Below are 13183 nucleotides of genomic sequence, written 5' to 3'. Positions count from 1 at the left end.
AAGTGAGGGCTGCTGCCATGGTGGTAGGTCGGGAGGAGGCCCTTGCCCAGTATACTCTGGATTCTCTTCAGAACGTAAAAATCTTTCGCCTTTTACTAAAGATTTCCGTGGAGAGGAGCAAAACTGAGTTTTGTGGCAATTTTTGCATGCTCCAGCTTGCTGGGGCTTCCTTAATTGGGTTCAACAACAGAATAAAGGAATGGGTGGGTGGGGTTTTGGTGGGAGACTGAACCCTGGGGTTGCTGGGAAGAGGCCCTCATTTGCATATTGAAGCCATGGATGGCCTTCTTCCGGGCAGCGGAACAGGTGATGCTCTGTCAGCAGCATAGAGCTGAGAACAGAGCAGCCTGCGGACGATGGGCTGTTGCCGTTTCTGTTTTTCCATCACCAAACCACGCACCCACTTCTAGGTGCTCTCCCTGGGCCAAGTGAAGGCTGCTGCCATGGTGGTAGGTCGGGAGGAGGCCCTTGCCCAGTATACTCTGGCTTCTCTTCAGAACGTAAAAATCTTTCGCCTTTTACTAAAGATTTCCGTGGAGAGGAGCAAAACTGAGTTTTGTGGCAATTTTTGCATGCTCCAGCTTGCTGGGGCTTCCTTAATTGGGTTCAACAACAGAATAAAGGAATGGGTGGGTGGGGTTTCGGTGGGAGACTGAACCCTGTGGTTGCTGGGAAGAGGCCCTCATTTGCATATTGTAGCCATGGATGGCCTTCTTCCGGGCAGCGGAACAGGTGATGCTCTGTCAGCAGCATAGAGCTGAGAACAGAGCAGCCTGCGGACGATGGGCTGTTGCCGTTTTTGTTTTTCCATCACCAAACCACGCACCCACTTCTAGGTGCTCTCCCTGGGCCAAGTGAGGGCTGCTGCCATGGTGGTAGGTCGGGAGGAGGCCCTTGCCCAGTACACTCTGGCTTCTCTTCAGAACGTAAAAATCTTTCGCCTTTTACTAAAGATTTCCGTGGAGAGGAGCAAAACTGAGTTTTGTGGCAATTTTTGCATGCTCCAGCTTCCTGGGGCTTCCTTAATTGGGTTCAACAACAGAATAAAGGAATGGGTGGGTGGGGTTTCGGTGGGAGACTGAACCCTGTGGTTGCTGGGAAGAGGCCCTCATTTGCATATTGTAGCCATGGATGGCCTTCTTCCGGGCAGCGGAACAGGTGATGCTCTGTCAGCAGCATAGAGCTGAGAACAGAGCAGCCTGCGGACGATGGGCTGTTGCCGTTTTTGTTTTTCCATCACCAAACCACGCACCCACTTCTAGGTGCTCTCCCTGGGCCAAGTGAGGGCTGCTGCCATGGTGGTAGGTCGGGAGGAGGCCCTTGCCCAGTATACTCTGGCTTCTCTTCAGAACGTAAAAATCTTTCGCCTTTTACTAAAGATTTCCGTGGAGAGGAGCAAAACTGAGTTTTGTGGCAATTTTTGCATGCTCCAGCTTCCTGGGGCTTCCTTAATTGGGTTCAACAACAGAATAAAGGAATGGGTGGGTGGGTGGGGTTTCGGTGGGAGACTGAACCCTGGGGTTGCTGGGAAGAGGCCCTCATTTGCATATTGTAGCCATGGATGGCCTTCTTCCGGGCAGCGGAACAGGTGATGCTCTGTCAGCAGCATAGCGCTGAGAACAGAGCAGCCTGCGGACGATGGGCTGTTGCCGTTTTTGTTTTTCCATCACCAAACCACGCACCCACTTCTAGGTGCTCTCCCTGGGCCAAGTGAGGGCTGCTGCCATGGTGGTAGGTCGGGAGGAGGCCCTTGCCCAGTATACTCTGGCTTCTCTTCAGAACGTAAAAATCTTTCGCCTTTTACTAAAGATTTCCGTGGAGAGGAGCAAAACTGAGTTTTGTGGCAATTTTTGCATGCTCCAGCTTGCTGGGGCTTCCTTAACTGGGTTCAACAACAGAATAAAGGAATGGGTGGGTGGGGTTTCGGTGGGAGACTGAACCCTGGGGTTGCTGGGAAGAGGCCCTCATTTGCATATTGTAGCCATGGATGGCCTTCTTCCGGGCAGCGGAACAGGTGATGCTCTGTCAGCACATAGAGCTGAGAACAGAGCAGCCTGCGGACGATGGGCTGTTGCCGTTTTTGTTTTTCCATCACCAAACAACGCACCCACTTCTAGGTGCTCTCCCTGGGCCAAGTGAGGGCTGCTGCCATGGTGGTAGGTCCGGAGGAGGCCCTTGCCCAGTATACTCTAGCTTCTCTTCAAAACGTAAAAATCTTTCGCCTTTTACTAAAGATTTCCGTGGAGAGGAGCAAAACTGAGTTTTGTGGCAATTTTTGCATGCTCCAGCTTCCTGGGGCTTCCTTAATTGGGTTCAACAACAGAATAAAGGAATGGGTGGGTGGGGTTTCGGTGGGAGACTGAACCCTGTGGTTGCTGGGAAGAGGCCCTCATTTGCATATTGTAGCCATGGATGGCCTTCTTCCGGGCAGCGGAACAGGTGATGCTCTGTCAGCAGCATAGAGCTGAGAACAGAGCAGCCTGCGGACGATGGGCTGTTGCCGTTTTTGTTTTTCCATCACCAAACCACGCACCCACTTCTAGGTGCTCTCCCTGGGCCAAGTGAGGGCTGCTGCCATGGTGGTAGGTCGGGAGGAGGCCCTTGCCCAGTATACTCTGGATTCTCTTCAGAACGTAAAAATCTTTCGCCTTTTACTAAAGATTTCCGTGGAGAGGAGCAAAACTGAGTTTTGTGGCAATTTTTGCATGCTCCAGCTTCCTGGGGCTTCCTTAATTGGGTTCAACAACAGAATAAAGGAATGGGTGGGTGGGGTTTCGGTGGGAGACTGAACCCTGGGGTTGCTGGGAAGAGGCCCTCATTTGCATATTGTAGCCATGGATGGCCTTCTTCCGGGCAGCGGAACAGGTGATGCTCTGTCAGCAGCATAGAGCTGAGAACAGAGCAGCCTGCGGACGATGGGCTGTTGCCGTTTTTGTTTTTCCATCACCAAACCACGCACCCACTTCTAGGTGCTCTCCCTGGGCCAAGTGAGGGCTGCTGCCATGGCGGTAGGTCGGGAGGAGGCCCTTGCCCAGTATACGCTGGCTTCTTTTCAGAACGTAAAAATCTTTCGCCTTTTGCTAAAGATTTCCGTGGAGAGGAGCAAAACTGAGTTTTGTGGCAATTTTTGCATGCTCCAGCTTGCTGGGGCTTCCTTAATTGGGTTCAACAACAGAATAAAGGAATGGGTGGGTGGGGTTTTGGTGGGAGACTGAACCCTGGGGTTGCTGGGAAGAGGCCCTCATTTGCATATTGAAGCCATGGATGGCCTTCTTCCGGGCAGCGGAACAGGTGATGCTCTGTCAGCAGCATAGAGCTGAGAACAGAGCAGCCTGCGGACGATGGGCTGTTGCCGTTTCTGTTTTTCCATCACCAAACCACGCACCCACTTCTAGGTGCTCTCCCTGGGCCAAGTGAAGGCTTCTGCCATGGTGGTAGGTCGGGAGGAGGCCCTTGCCCAGTATACTCTGGCTTCTCTTCAGAACGTAAAAATCTTTCGCCTTTTACTAAAGATTTCCGTGGAGAGGAGCAAAACTGAGTTTTGTGGCAATTTTTGCATGCTCCAGCTTGCTGGGGCTTCCTTAATTGGGTTCAACAACAGAATAAAGGAATGGGTGGGTGGGGTTTCGGTGGGAGACTGAACCCTGTGGTTGCTGGGAAGAGGCCCTCATTTGCATATTGTAGCCATGGATGGCCTTCTTCCGGGCAGCGGAACAGGTGATGCTCTGTCAGCAGCATAGAGCTGAGAACAGAGCAGCCTGCGGACGATGGGCTTTTGCCGTTTTTGTTTTTCCATCACCAAACCACGCACCCACTTCTAGGTGCTCTCCCTGGGCCAAGTGAGGGCTGCTGCCATGGTGGTAGGTCGGGAGGAGGCCCTTGCCCAGTATACTCCGGCTTCTCTTCAGAACGTAAAAATCTTTCGCCTTTTACTAAAGATTTCCGTGGAGAGGAGCAAAACTGAGTTTTGTGGCAATTTTTGCATGCTCCAGCTTGCTGGGGCTTCCTTAACTGGGTTCAACAACAGAATAAAGGAATGGGTGGGTGGGGTTTCGGTGGGAGACTGAACCCTGGGGTTGCTGGGAAGAGGCCCTCATTTGCATATTGTAGCCATGGATGGCCTTCTTCCGGGCAGCGGAACAGGTGATGCTCTGTCAGCACATAGAGCTGAGAACAGAGCAGCCTGCGGACGATGGGCTGTTGCCGTTTTTGTTTTTCCATCACCAAACCACGCACCCACTTCTAGGTGCTCTCCCTGGGCCAAGTGAGGGCTGCTGCCATGGTGGTAGGTCGGGAGGAGGCCCTTGCCCAGTATACTCTGGCTTCTCTTCAGAACGTAAAAATCTTTCGCCTTTTACTAAAGATTTCCGTGGAGAGGAGCAAAACTGAGTTTTGTGGCAATTTTTGCATGCTCCAGCTTGCTGGGGCTTCCTTAATTGGGTTCAACAACAGAATAAAGGAATGGGTGGGTGGGGTTTTGGTGGGAGACTGAACCCTGGGGTTGCTGGGAAGAGGCCCTCATTTGCATATTGAAGCCATGGATGGCCTTCTTCCGGGCAGCGGAACAGGTGATGCTCTGTCAGCAGCATAGAGCTGAGAACAGAGCAGCCTGCGGACGATGGGCTGTTGCCGTTTCTGTTTTTCCATCACCAAACCACGCACCCACTTCTAGGTGCTCTCCCTGGGCCAAGTGAAGGCTGCTGCCATGGTGGTAGGTCGGGAGGAGGCCCTTGCCCAGTATACTCTGGCTTCTCTTCAGAACGTAAAAATCTTTCGCCTTTTACTAAAGATTTCCGTGGAGAGGAGCAAAACTGAGTTTTGTGGCAATTTTTGCATGCTCCAGCTTGCTGGGGCTTCCTTAATTGGGTTCAACAACAGAATAAAGGAATGGGTGGGTGGGGTTTCGGTGGGAGACTGAACCCTGTGGTTGCTGGGAAGAGGCCCTCATTTGCATATTGTAGCCATGGATGGCCTTCTTCCGGGCAGCGGAACAGGTGATGCTCTGTCAGCAGCATAGAGCTGAGAACAGAGCAGCCTGCGGACGATGGGCTGTTGCCGTTTTTGTTTTTCCATCACCAAACCACGCACCCACTTCTAGGTGCTCTCCCTGGGCCAAGTGAGGGCTGCTGCCATGGTGGTAGGTCGGGAGGAGGCCCTTGCCCAGTATACTCTGGATTCTCTTCAGAACGTAAAAATCTTTCGCCTTTTACTAAAGATTTCCGTGGAGAGGAGCAAAACTGAGTTTTGTGGCAATTTTTGCATGCTCCAGCTTCCTGGGGCTTCCTTAATTGGGTTCAACAACAGAATAAAGGAATGGGTGGGTGGGGTTTCGGTGGGAGACTGAACCCTGTGGTTGCTGGGAAGAGGCCCTCATTTGCATATTGTAGCCATGAATGGCCTTCTTCCGGGCAGCGGAACAGGTGATGCTCTGTCAGCAGCATAGAGCTGAGAACAGAGCAGCCTGCGGACGATGGGCTGTTGCCGTTTTTGTTTTTCCATCACCAAACCACGCACCCACTTCTAGGTGCTCTCCCTGGGCCAAGTGAGGGCTGCTGCCATGGTGGTAGGTCGGGAGGAGGCCCTTGCCCAGTATACTCTGGATTCTCTTCAGAACGTAAAAATCTTTCGCCTTTTACTAAAGATTTCCGTGGAGAGGAGCAAAACTGAGTTTTGTGGCAATTTTTGCATGCTCCAGCTTCCTGGGGCTTCCTTAATTGGGTTCAACAACAGAATAAAGGAATGGGTGGGTGGGGTTTCGGTGGGAGACTGAACCCTGGGGTTGCTGGGAAGAGGCCCTCATTTGCATATTGTAGCCATGGATGGCCTTCTTCCGGGCAGCGGAACAGGTGATGCTCTGTCAGCAGCATAGAGCTGAGAACAGAGCAGCCTGCGGACGATGGGCTGTTGCCGTTTTTGTTTTTCCATCACCAAACCACGCACCCACTTCTAGGTGCTCTCCCTGGGCCAAGTGAGGGCTGCTGCCATGGCGGTAGGTCGGGAGGAGGCCCTTGCCCAGTATACTCTGGCTTCTTTTCAGAACGTAAAAATCTTTCGCCTTTTGCTAAAGATTTCCGTGGAGAGGAGCAAAACTGAGTTTTGTGGCAATTTTTGCATGCTCCAGCTTGCTGGGGCTTCCTTAATTGGGTTCAACAACAGAATAAAGGAAAGGGTGGGTGGGGTTTTGGTGGGAGACTGAACCCTGGGGTTGCTGGGAAGAGGCCCTCATTTGCATATTGAAGCCATGGATGGCCTTCTTCCGGGCAGCGGAACAGGTGATGCTCTGTCAGCAGCATAGAGCTGAGAACAGAGCAGCCTGCGGACGATGGGCTGTTGCCGTTTCTGTTTTTCCATCACCAAACCACGCACCCACTTCTAGGTGCTCTCCCTGGGCCAAGTGAAGGCTTCTGCCATGGTGGTAGGTCGGGAGGAGGCCCTTGCCCAGTATACTCTGGCTTCTCTTCAGAACGTAAAAATCTTTCGCCTTTTACTAAAGATTTCCGTGGAGAGGAGCAAAACTGAGTTTTGTGGCAATTTTTGCATGCTCCAGCTTGCTGGGGCTTCCTTAATTGGGTTCAACAACAGAATAAAGGAATGGGTGGGTGGGGTTTCGGTGGGAGACTGAACCCTGTGGTTGCTGGGAAGAGGCCCTCATTTGCATATTGTAGCCATGGATGGCCTTCTTCCGGGCAGCGGAACAGGTGATGCTCTGTCAGCAGCATAGAGCTGAGAACAGAGCAGCCTGCGGACGATGGGCTGTTGCCGTTTTTGTTTTTCCATCACCAAACCACGCACCCACTTCTAGGTGCTCTCCCTGGGCCAAGTGAGGGCTGCTGCCATGGTGGTAGGTCGGGAGGAGGCCCTTGCCCAGTATACTCTGGCTTCTCTTCAGAACGTAAAAATCTTTCGCCTTTTACTAAAGATTTCCGTGGAGAGGAGCAAAACTGAGTTTTGTGGCAATTTTTGCATGCTCCAGCTTGCTGGGGCTTCCTTAACTGGGTTCAACAACAGAATAAAGGAATGGGTGGGTGGGGTTTCGGTGGGAGACTGAACCCTGGGGTTGCTGGGAAGAGGCCCTCATTTGCATATTGTAGCCATGGATGGCCTTCTTCCGGGCAGCGGAACAGGTGATGTTCTGTCAGCACATAGAGCTGAGAACAGAGCAGCCTGCGGACGATGGGCTGTTGCCGTTTTTGTTTTTCCATCACCAAACCACGCACCCACTTCTAGGTGCTCTCCCTGGGCCAAGTGAGGGCTGCTGCCATGGTGGTAGGTCGGGAGGAGGCCCTTGCCCAGTATACTCTGGCTTCACTTCAGAACGTAAAAATCTTTCGCCTTTTACTAAAGATTTCCGTGGAGAGGAGCAAAACTGAGTTTTGTGGCAATTTTTGCATGCTCCAGCTTGCTGGGGCTTCCTTAACTGGGTTCAACAACAGAATAAAGGAATGGGTGGGTGGGGTTTCGGTGGGAGACTGAACCCTGGGGTTGCTGGGAAGAGGCCCTCATTTGCATATTGTAGCCATGGATGGCCTTCTTCCGGGCAGCGGAACAGGTGATGTTCTGTCAGCACATAGAGCTGAGAACAGAGCAGCCTGCGGACGATGGGCTGTTGCCGTTTTTGTTTTTCCATCACCAAACCACGCACCCACTTCTAGGTGCTCTCCCTGGGCCAAGTGAGGGCTGCTGCCATGGTGGTAGGTCGGGAGGAGACCCTTGCCCAGTATACTCTGGCTTCACTTCAGAACGTAAAAATCTTTCGCCTTTTACTAAAGATATCCGTGGAGAGGAGCAAAACTGAGTTTTGTGGCAATTTTTGCATGCTCCAGCTTGCTGGGGTTTCCTTAATTGGGTTCAACAACAGAATAAAGGAATGGGTGGGTGGGGTTTCGGTGGGAGACTGAACCCTGGGGTTGCTGGGAAGAGGCCCTTATTTGCATATTGTAGCCATGGATGGCCTTCTTCCGGGCAGCGGAACAGGTGATGCTCTGTCAGCAGCATAGAGCTGAGAACAGAGCAGCCTGCGGACGATGGGCTGTTGCCGTTTTTGTTTTTCCATCACCAAACCACGCACCCACTTCTAGGTGCTCTCCCTGGGCCAAGTGAGGGCTGCTGCCATGGTGGTAGGTCGGGAGGAGGCCCTTGCCCAGTATACTCTGGATTCTCTTCAGAACGTAAAAATCTTTCGCCTTTTACTAAAGATTTCCGTGGAGAGGAGCAAAACTGAGTTTTGTGGCAATTTTTGCATGCTCCAGCTTGCTGGGGCTTCCTTAATTGGGTTCAACAACAGAATAAAGGAATGGGTGGGTGGGGTTTTGGTGGGAGACTGAACCCTGGGGTTGCTGGGAAGAGGCCCTCATTTGCATATTGAAGCCATGGATGGCCTTCTTCCGGGCAGCGGAACAGGTGATGCTCTGTCAGCAGCATAGAGCTGAGAACAGAGCAGCCTGCGGACGATGGGCTGTTGCCGTTTCTGTTTTTCCATCACCAAACCACGCACCCACTTCTAGGTGCTCTCCCTGGGCCAAGTGAAGGCTGCTGCCATGGTGGTAGGTCGGGAGGAGGCCCTTGCCCAGTATACTCTGGCTTCTCTTCAGAACGTAAAAATCTTTCGCCTTTTACTAAAGATTTCCGTGGAGAGGAGCAAAACTGAGTTTTGTGGCAATTTTTGCATGCTCCAGCTTGCTGGGGCTTCCTTAATTGGGTTCAACAACAGAATAAAGGAATGGGTGGGTGGGGTTTCGGTGGGAGACTGAACCCTGTGGTTGCTGGGAAGAGGCCCTCATTTGCATATTGTAGCCATGGATGGCCTTCTTCCGGGCAGCGGAACAGGTGATGCTCTGTCAGCAGCATAGAGCTGAGAACAGAGCAGCCTGCGGACGATGGGCTGTTGCCGTTTTTGTTTTTCCATCACCAAACCACGCACCCACTTCTAGGTGCTCTCCCTGGGCCAAGTGAGGGCTGCTGCCATGGTGGTAGGTCGGGAGGAGGCCCTTGCCCAGTATACTCTGGCTTCTCTTCAGAACGTAAAAATCTTTCGCCTTTTACTAAAGATTTCCGTGGAGAGGAGCAAAACTGAGTTTTGTGGCAATTTTTGCATGCTCCAGCTTCCTGGGGCTTCCTTAATTGGGTTCAACAACAGAATAAAGGAATGGGTGGGTGGGGTTTCGGTGGGAGACTGAACCCTGTGGTTGCTGGGAAGAGGCCCTCATTTGCATATTGTAGCCATGGATGGCCTTCTTCCGGGCAGCGGAACAGGTGATGCTCTGTCAGCAGCATAGAGCTGAGAACAGAGCAGCCTGCGGACGATGGGCTGTTGCCGTTTTTGTTTTTCCATCACCAAACCACGCACCCACTTCTAGGTGCTCTCCCTGGGCCAAGTGAGGGCTGCTGCCATGGTGGTAGGTCGGGAGGAGGCCCTTGCCCAGTATACTCTGGCTTCTCTTCAGAACGTAAAAATCTTTCGCCTTTTACTAAAGATTTCCGTGGAGAGGAGCAAAACTGAGTTTTGTGGCAATTTTTGCATGCTCCAGCTTGTTGGGGCTTCCTTAACTGGGTTCAACAACAGAATAAAGGAATGGGTGGGTGGGGTTTCGGTGGGAGACTGAACCCTGGGGTTGCTGGGAAGAGGCCCTCATTTGCATATTGTAGCCATGGATGGCCTTCTTCCGGGCAGCGGAACAGGTGATGCTCTGTCAGCACATAGAGCTGAGAACAGAGCAGCCTGCGGACGATGGGCTGTTGCCGTTTTTGTTTTTCCATCACCAAACAACGCACCCACTTCTAGGTGCTCTCCCTGGGCCAAGTGAGGGCTGCTGCCATGGTGGTAGGTCCGGAGGAGGCCCTTGCCCAGTATACTCTAGCTTCTCTTCAAAACGTAAAAATCTTTCGCCTTTTACTAAAGATTTCCGTGGAGAGGAGCAAAACTGAGTTTTGTGGCAATTTTTGCATGCTCCAGCTTGCTGGGGCTTCCTTAATTGGGTTCAACAACAGAATAAAGGAATGGGTGGGTGGGGTTTCGGTGGGAGACTGAACCCTGTGGTTGCTGGGAAGAGGCCCTCATTTGCATATTGTAGCCATGGATGGCCTTCTTCCGGGCAGCGGAACAGGTGATGCTCTGTCAGCAGCATAGAGCTGAGAACAGAGCAGCCTGCGGACGATGGGCTGTTGCCGTTTTTGTTTTTCCATCACCAAACCACGCACCCACTTCTAGGTGCTCTCCCTGGGCCAAGTGAGGGCTGCTGCCATGGTGGTAGGTCGGGAGGAGGCCCTTGCCCAGTATACTCTGGCTTCTCTTCAGAACGTAAAAATCTTTCGCCTTTTACTAAAGATTTCCGTGGAGAGGAGCAAAACTGAGTTTTGTGGCAATTTTTGCATGCTCCAGCTTCCTGGGGCTTCCTTAATTGGGTTCAACAACAGAATAAAGGAATGGGTGGGTGGGGTTTCGGTGGGAGACTGAACCCTGTGGTTGCTGGGAAGAGGCCCTCATTTGCATATTGTAGCCATGGATGGCCTTCTTCCGGGCAGCGGAACAGGTGATGCTCTGTCAGCAGCATAGAGCTGAGAACAGAGCAGCCTGCGGACGATGGGCTGTTGCCGTTTTTGTTTTTCCATCACCAAACCACGCACCCACTTCTAGGTGCTCTCCCTGGGCCAAGTGAGGGCTGCTGCCATGGTGGTAGGTCGGGAGGAGGCCCTTGCCCAGTATACTCTGGATTCTCTTCAGAACGTAAAAATCTTTCGCCTTTTACTAAAGATTTCCGTGGAGAGGAGCAAAACTGAGTTTTGTGGCAATTTTTGCATGCTCCAGCTTCCTGGGGCTTCCTTAATTGGGTTCAACAACAGAATAAAGGAATGGGTGGGTGGGGTTTCGGTGGGAGACTGAACCCTGGGGTTGCTGGGAAGAGGCCCTCATTTGCATATTGTAGCCATGGATGGCCTTCTTCCGGGCAGCGGAACAGGTGATGCTCTGTCAGCAGCATAGAGCTGAGAACAGAGCAGCCTGCGGACGATGGGCTGTTGCCGTTTTTGTTTTTCCATCACCAAACCACGCACCCACTTCTAGGTGCTCTCCCTGGGCCAAGTGAGGGCTGCTGCCATGGCGGTAGGTCGGGAGGAGGCCCTTGCCCAGTATACGCTGGCTTCTTTTCAGAACGTAAAAATCTTTCGCCTTTTGCTAAAGATTTCCGTGGAGAGGAGCAAAACTGAGTTTTGTGGCAATTTTTGCATGCTCCAGCTTGCTGGGGCTTCCTTAATTGGGTTCAACAACAGAATAAAGGAATGGGTGGGTGGGGTTTTGGTGGGAGACTGAACCCTGGGGTTGCTGGGAAGAGGCCCTCATTTGCATATTGAAGCCATGGATGGCCTTCTTCCGGGCAGCGGAACAGGTGATGCTCTGTCAGCAGCATAGAGCTGAGAACAGAGCAGCCTGCGGACGATGGGCTGTTGCCGTTTCTGTTTTTCCATCACCAAACCACGCACCCACTTCTAGGTGCTCTCCCTGGGCCAAGTGAAGGCTTCTGCCATGGTGGTAGGTCGGGAGGAGGCCCTTGCCCAGTATACTCTGGCTTCTCTTCAGAACGTAAAAATCTTTCACCTTTTACTAAAGATTTCCGTGGAGAGGAGCAAAACTGAGTTTTGTGGCAATTTTTGCATGCTCCAGCTTGCTGGGGCTTCCTTAAGGCTACGTTCACATTTGCGTTGTGCGCCGCAGCGCACAACGCAAACAAAAACGCAGCAAAACGCATGCACAACGCTGCGTTTTGCGCCGCATGCGTCGTTTTTTTCATTGAATTTGGACGCAACAAAAATGCAACTTGCTGCATCCTCTGCGCCCCGACGCGGGCGCCGCAGCGACGCATGCGGCGCAAAACGCAAGTGCGCCGCATGTCCATGCGCCCCCATGTTAAATATAGGGGCGCATGACGCATGCGGCGCCGCTGCGGCGCCCGACGCTGCGGCGCTGGCCGCAAATGTGAACGTAGCCTAATTGGGTTCAACAACAGAATAAAGGAATGGGTGGGTGGGGTTTCGGTGGGAGACTGAACCCTGTGGTTGCTGGGAAGAGGCCCTCATTTGCATATTGTAGCCATGGATGGCCTTCTTCCGGGCAGCGGAACAGGTGATGCTCTGTCAGCAGCATAGAGCTGAGAACAGAGCAGCCTGCGGACGATGGGCTGTTGCCGTTTCTGTTTTTCCATCACCAAACCACGCACCCACTTCTAGGTGCTCTCCCTGGGCCAAGTGAAGGCTTCTGCCATGGTGGTAGGTCGGGAGGAGGCCCTTGCCCAGTATACTCTGGCTTCTCTTCAGAACGTAAAAATCTTTCGCCTTTTACTAAAGATTTCCGTGGAGAGGAGCAAAACTGAGTTTTGTGGCAATTTTTGCATGCTCCAGCTTGCTGGGGCTTCCTTAAGGCTACGTTCACATTTGCGTTGTGCGCCGCAGCGCACAACGCAAACAAAAACGCAGCAAAACGCATGCACAACGCTGCGTTTTGCGCCGCATGCGTCGTTTTTTTCATTGAATTTGGACGCAACAAAAATGCAACTTGCTGCATCCTCTGCGCCCCGACGCGGGCGCCGCAGCGACGCATGCGGCGCAAAACGCAAGTGCGCCGCATGTCCATGCGCCCCCATGTTAAATATAGGGGCGCATGACGCATGCGGCGCCGCTGCGGCGCCCGACGCTGCGGCGCTGGCCGCAAATGTGAACGTAGCCTAATTGGGTTCAACAACAGAATAAAGGAATGGGTGGGTGGGGTTTCGGTGGGAGACTGAACCCTGTGGTTGCTGGGAAGAGGCCCTCATTTGCATATTGTAGCCATGGATGGCCTTCTTCCGGGCAGCGGAACAGGTGATGCTCTGTCAGCAGCATAGAGCTGAGAACAGAGCAGCCTGCGGACGATGGGCTTTTGCCGTTTTTGTTTTTCCATCACCAAACCACGCACCCACTTCTAGGTGCTCTCCCTGGGCCAAGTGAGGGCTGCTGCCATGGTGGTAGGTCGGGAGGAGGCCCTTGCCCAGTATACTCCGGCTTCTCTTCAGAACGTAAAAATCTTTCGCCTTTTACTAAAGATTTCCGTGGAGAGGAGCAAAACTGAGTTTTGTGGCAATTTTTGCATGCTCCAGCTTGCTGGGGCTTCCTTAACTGGGTTCAACAACAGAATAAAGGAATGGGTGGGTGGGGT

At 52.6% G+C, this 13183-nt stretch overlaps 30 non-coding genes across 30 annotated transcripts; all 30 read left to right on the top strand.

The window, feature by feature from the left end:
* The first annotated feature begins 51 nt into the window (after positions 1-51).
* On the top strand, positions 52-167 carry LOC143810289 (U5 spliceosomal RNA). Its single transcript, XR_013222748.1, has one exon. It is a non-coding gene; the product is annotated as a U5 spliceosomal RNA (small nuclear RNA).
* Positions 168-477: 310 nt separating this feature from the next.
* LOC143811081 (U5 spliceosomal RNA) lies at positions 478-593 on the top strand. Its single transcript, XR_013223371.1, has one exon. It is a non-coding gene; the product is annotated as a U5 spliceosomal RNA (small nuclear RNA).
* A 310-nt stretch (positions 594-903) lies between these two features.
* Positions 904-1019, top strand: LOC143811221 (U5 spliceosomal RNA). The gene has a single exon (XR_013223507.1). It is a non-coding gene; the product is annotated as a U5 spliceosomal RNA (small nuclear RNA).
* Positions 1020-1329: 310 nt separating this feature from the next.
* On the top strand, positions 1330-1445 carry LOC143811187 (U5 spliceosomal RNA). The gene has a single exon (XR_013223474.1). It is a non-coding gene; the product is annotated as a U5 spliceosomal RNA (small nuclear RNA).
* A 314-nt stretch (positions 1446-1759) lies between these two features.
* LOC143811080 (U5 spliceosomal RNA) lies at positions 1760-1875 on the top strand. The gene has a single exon (XR_013223370.1). It is a non-coding gene; the product is annotated as a U5 spliceosomal RNA (small nuclear RNA).
* Positions 1876-2184: 309 nt separating this feature from the next.
* Positions 2185-2300, top strand: LOC143811285 (U5 spliceosomal RNA). Its single transcript, XR_013223571.1, has one exon. It is a non-coding gene; the product is annotated as a U5 spliceosomal RNA (small nuclear RNA).
* Positions 2301-2610: 310 nt separating this feature from the next.
* On the top strand, positions 2611-2726 carry LOC143810313 (U5 spliceosomal RNA). Its single transcript, XR_013222771.1, has one exon. It is a non-coding gene; the product is annotated as a U5 spliceosomal RNA (small nuclear RNA).
* Positions 2727-3036: 310 nt separating this feature from the next.
* Positions 3037-3152, top strand: LOC143810618 (U5 spliceosomal RNA). The gene has a single exon (XR_013223065.1). It is a non-coding gene; the product is annotated as a U5 spliceosomal RNA (small nuclear RNA).
* A 310-nt stretch (positions 3153-3462) lies between these two features.
* Positions 3463-3578, top strand: LOC143811079 (U5 spliceosomal RNA). The gene has a single exon (XR_013223369.1). It is a non-coding gene; the product is annotated as a U5 spliceosomal RNA (small nuclear RNA).
* A 310-nt stretch (positions 3579-3888) lies between these two features.
* Positions 3889-4004, top strand: LOC143811237 (U5 spliceosomal RNA). Its single transcript, XR_013223523.1, has one exon. It is a non-coding gene; the product is annotated as a U5 spliceosomal RNA (small nuclear RNA).
* Positions 4005-4313: 309 nt separating this feature from the next.
* Positions 4314-4429, top strand: LOC143811078 (U5 spliceosomal RNA). The gene has a single exon (XR_013223368.1). It is a non-coding gene; the product is annotated as a U5 spliceosomal RNA (small nuclear RNA).
* A 310-nt stretch (positions 4430-4739) lies between these two features.
* Positions 4740-4855, top strand: LOC143811077 (U5 spliceosomal RNA). The gene has a single exon (XR_013223367.1). It is a non-coding gene; the product is annotated as a U5 spliceosomal RNA (small nuclear RNA).
* Positions 4856-5165: 310 nt separating this feature from the next.
* LOC143810311 (U5 spliceosomal RNA) lies at positions 5166-5281 on the top strand. Its single transcript, XR_013222770.1, has one exon. It is a non-coding gene; the product is annotated as a U5 spliceosomal RNA (small nuclear RNA).
* A 310-nt stretch (positions 5282-5591) lies between these two features.
* On the top strand, positions 5592-5707 carry LOC143810310 (U5 spliceosomal RNA). Its single transcript, XR_013222769.1, has one exon. It is a non-coding gene; the product is annotated as a U5 spliceosomal RNA (small nuclear RNA).
* Positions 5708-6017: 310 nt separating this feature from the next.
* LOC143810442 (U5 spliceosomal RNA) lies at positions 6018-6133 on the top strand. The gene has a single exon (XR_013222897.1). It is a non-coding gene; the product is annotated as a U5 spliceosomal RNA (small nuclear RNA).
* Positions 6134-6443: 310 nt separating this feature from the next.
* Positions 6444-6559, top strand: LOC143811076 (U5 spliceosomal RNA). The gene has a single exon (XR_013223366.1). It is a non-coding gene; the product is annotated as a U5 spliceosomal RNA (small nuclear RNA).
* Positions 6560-6869: 310 nt separating this feature from the next.
* Positions 6870-6985, top strand: LOC143811075 (U5 spliceosomal RNA). The gene has a single exon (XR_013223365.1). It is a non-coding gene; the product is annotated as a U5 spliceosomal RNA (small nuclear RNA).
* Positions 6986-7294: 309 nt separating this feature from the next.
* Positions 7295-7410, top strand: LOC143810260 (U5 spliceosomal RNA). The gene has a single exon (XR_013222720.1). It is a non-coding gene; the product is annotated as a U5 spliceosomal RNA (small nuclear RNA).
* Positions 7411-7719: 309 nt separating this feature from the next.
* On the top strand, positions 7720-7835 carry LOC143810552 (U5 spliceosomal RNA). The gene has a single exon (XR_013223003.1). It is a non-coding gene; the product is annotated as a U5 spliceosomal RNA (small nuclear RNA).
* Positions 7836-8145: 310 nt separating this feature from the next.
* Positions 8146-8261, top strand: LOC143810288 (U5 spliceosomal RNA). Its single transcript, XR_013222747.1, has one exon. It is a non-coding gene; the product is annotated as a U5 spliceosomal RNA (small nuclear RNA).
* A 310-nt stretch (positions 8262-8571) lies between these two features.
* On the top strand, positions 8572-8687 carry LOC143811074 (U5 spliceosomal RNA). Its single transcript, XR_013223364.1, has one exon. It is a non-coding gene; the product is annotated as a U5 spliceosomal RNA (small nuclear RNA).
* A 310-nt stretch (positions 8688-8997) lies between these two features.
* On the top strand, positions 8998-9113 carry LOC143811186 (U5 spliceosomal RNA). Its single transcript, XR_013223473.1, has one exon. It is a non-coding gene; the product is annotated as a U5 spliceosomal RNA (small nuclear RNA).
* A 310-nt stretch (positions 9114-9423) lies between these two features.
* Positions 9424-9539, top strand: LOC143810990 (U5 spliceosomal RNA). Its single transcript, XR_013223282.1, has one exon. It is a non-coding gene; the product is annotated as a U5 spliceosomal RNA (small nuclear RNA).
* A 309-nt stretch (positions 9540-9848) lies between these two features.
* On the top strand, positions 9849-9964 carry LOC143811271 (U5 spliceosomal RNA). Its single transcript, XR_013223557.1, has one exon. It is a non-coding gene; the product is annotated as a U5 spliceosomal RNA (small nuclear RNA).
* A 310-nt stretch (positions 9965-10274) lies between these two features.
* LOC143811185 (U5 spliceosomal RNA) lies at positions 10275-10390 on the top strand. Its single transcript, XR_013223472.1, has one exon. It is a non-coding gene; the product is annotated as a U5 spliceosomal RNA (small nuclear RNA).
* Positions 10391-10700: 310 nt separating this feature from the next.
* Positions 10701-10816, top strand: LOC143810309 (U5 spliceosomal RNA). Its single transcript, XR_013222768.1, has one exon. It is a non-coding gene; the product is annotated as a U5 spliceosomal RNA (small nuclear RNA).
* A 310-nt stretch (positions 10817-11126) lies between these two features.
* LOC143810617 (U5 spliceosomal RNA) lies at positions 11127-11242 on the top strand. The gene has a single exon (XR_013223064.1). It is a non-coding gene; the product is annotated as a U5 spliceosomal RNA (small nuclear RNA).
* A 310-nt stretch (positions 11243-11552) lies between these two features.
* Positions 11553-11668, top strand: LOC143810406 (U5 spliceosomal RNA). The gene has a single exon (XR_013222862.1). It is a non-coding gene; the product is annotated as a U5 spliceosomal RNA (small nuclear RNA).
* Positions 11669-12286: 618 nt separating this feature from the next.
* On the top strand, positions 12287-12402 carry LOC143811073 (U5 spliceosomal RNA). Its single transcript, XR_013223363.1, has one exon. It is a non-coding gene; the product is annotated as a U5 spliceosomal RNA (small nuclear RNA).
* A 618-nt stretch (positions 12403-13020) lies between these two features.
* LOC143811236 (U5 spliceosomal RNA) lies at positions 13021-13136 on the top strand. Its single transcript, XR_013223522.1, has one exon. It is a non-coding gene; the product is annotated as a U5 spliceosomal RNA (small nuclear RNA).
* Positions 13137-13183: the final 47 nt, after the last annotated feature.

Source organism: Ranitomeya variabilis, chromosome 2, assembly GCF_051348905.1.
Source record: "Ranitomeya variabilis isolate aRanVar5 chromosome 2, aRanVar5.hap1, whole genome shotgun sequence".
Lineage (NCBI taxonomy): Eukaryota > Metazoa > Chordata > Amphibia > Anura > Dendrobatidae > Ranitomeya > Ranitomeya variabilis.
Note: the sequence above shows the minus strand (reverse complement) of the source record. Positions and strands in the feature narration are given on the sequence as shown.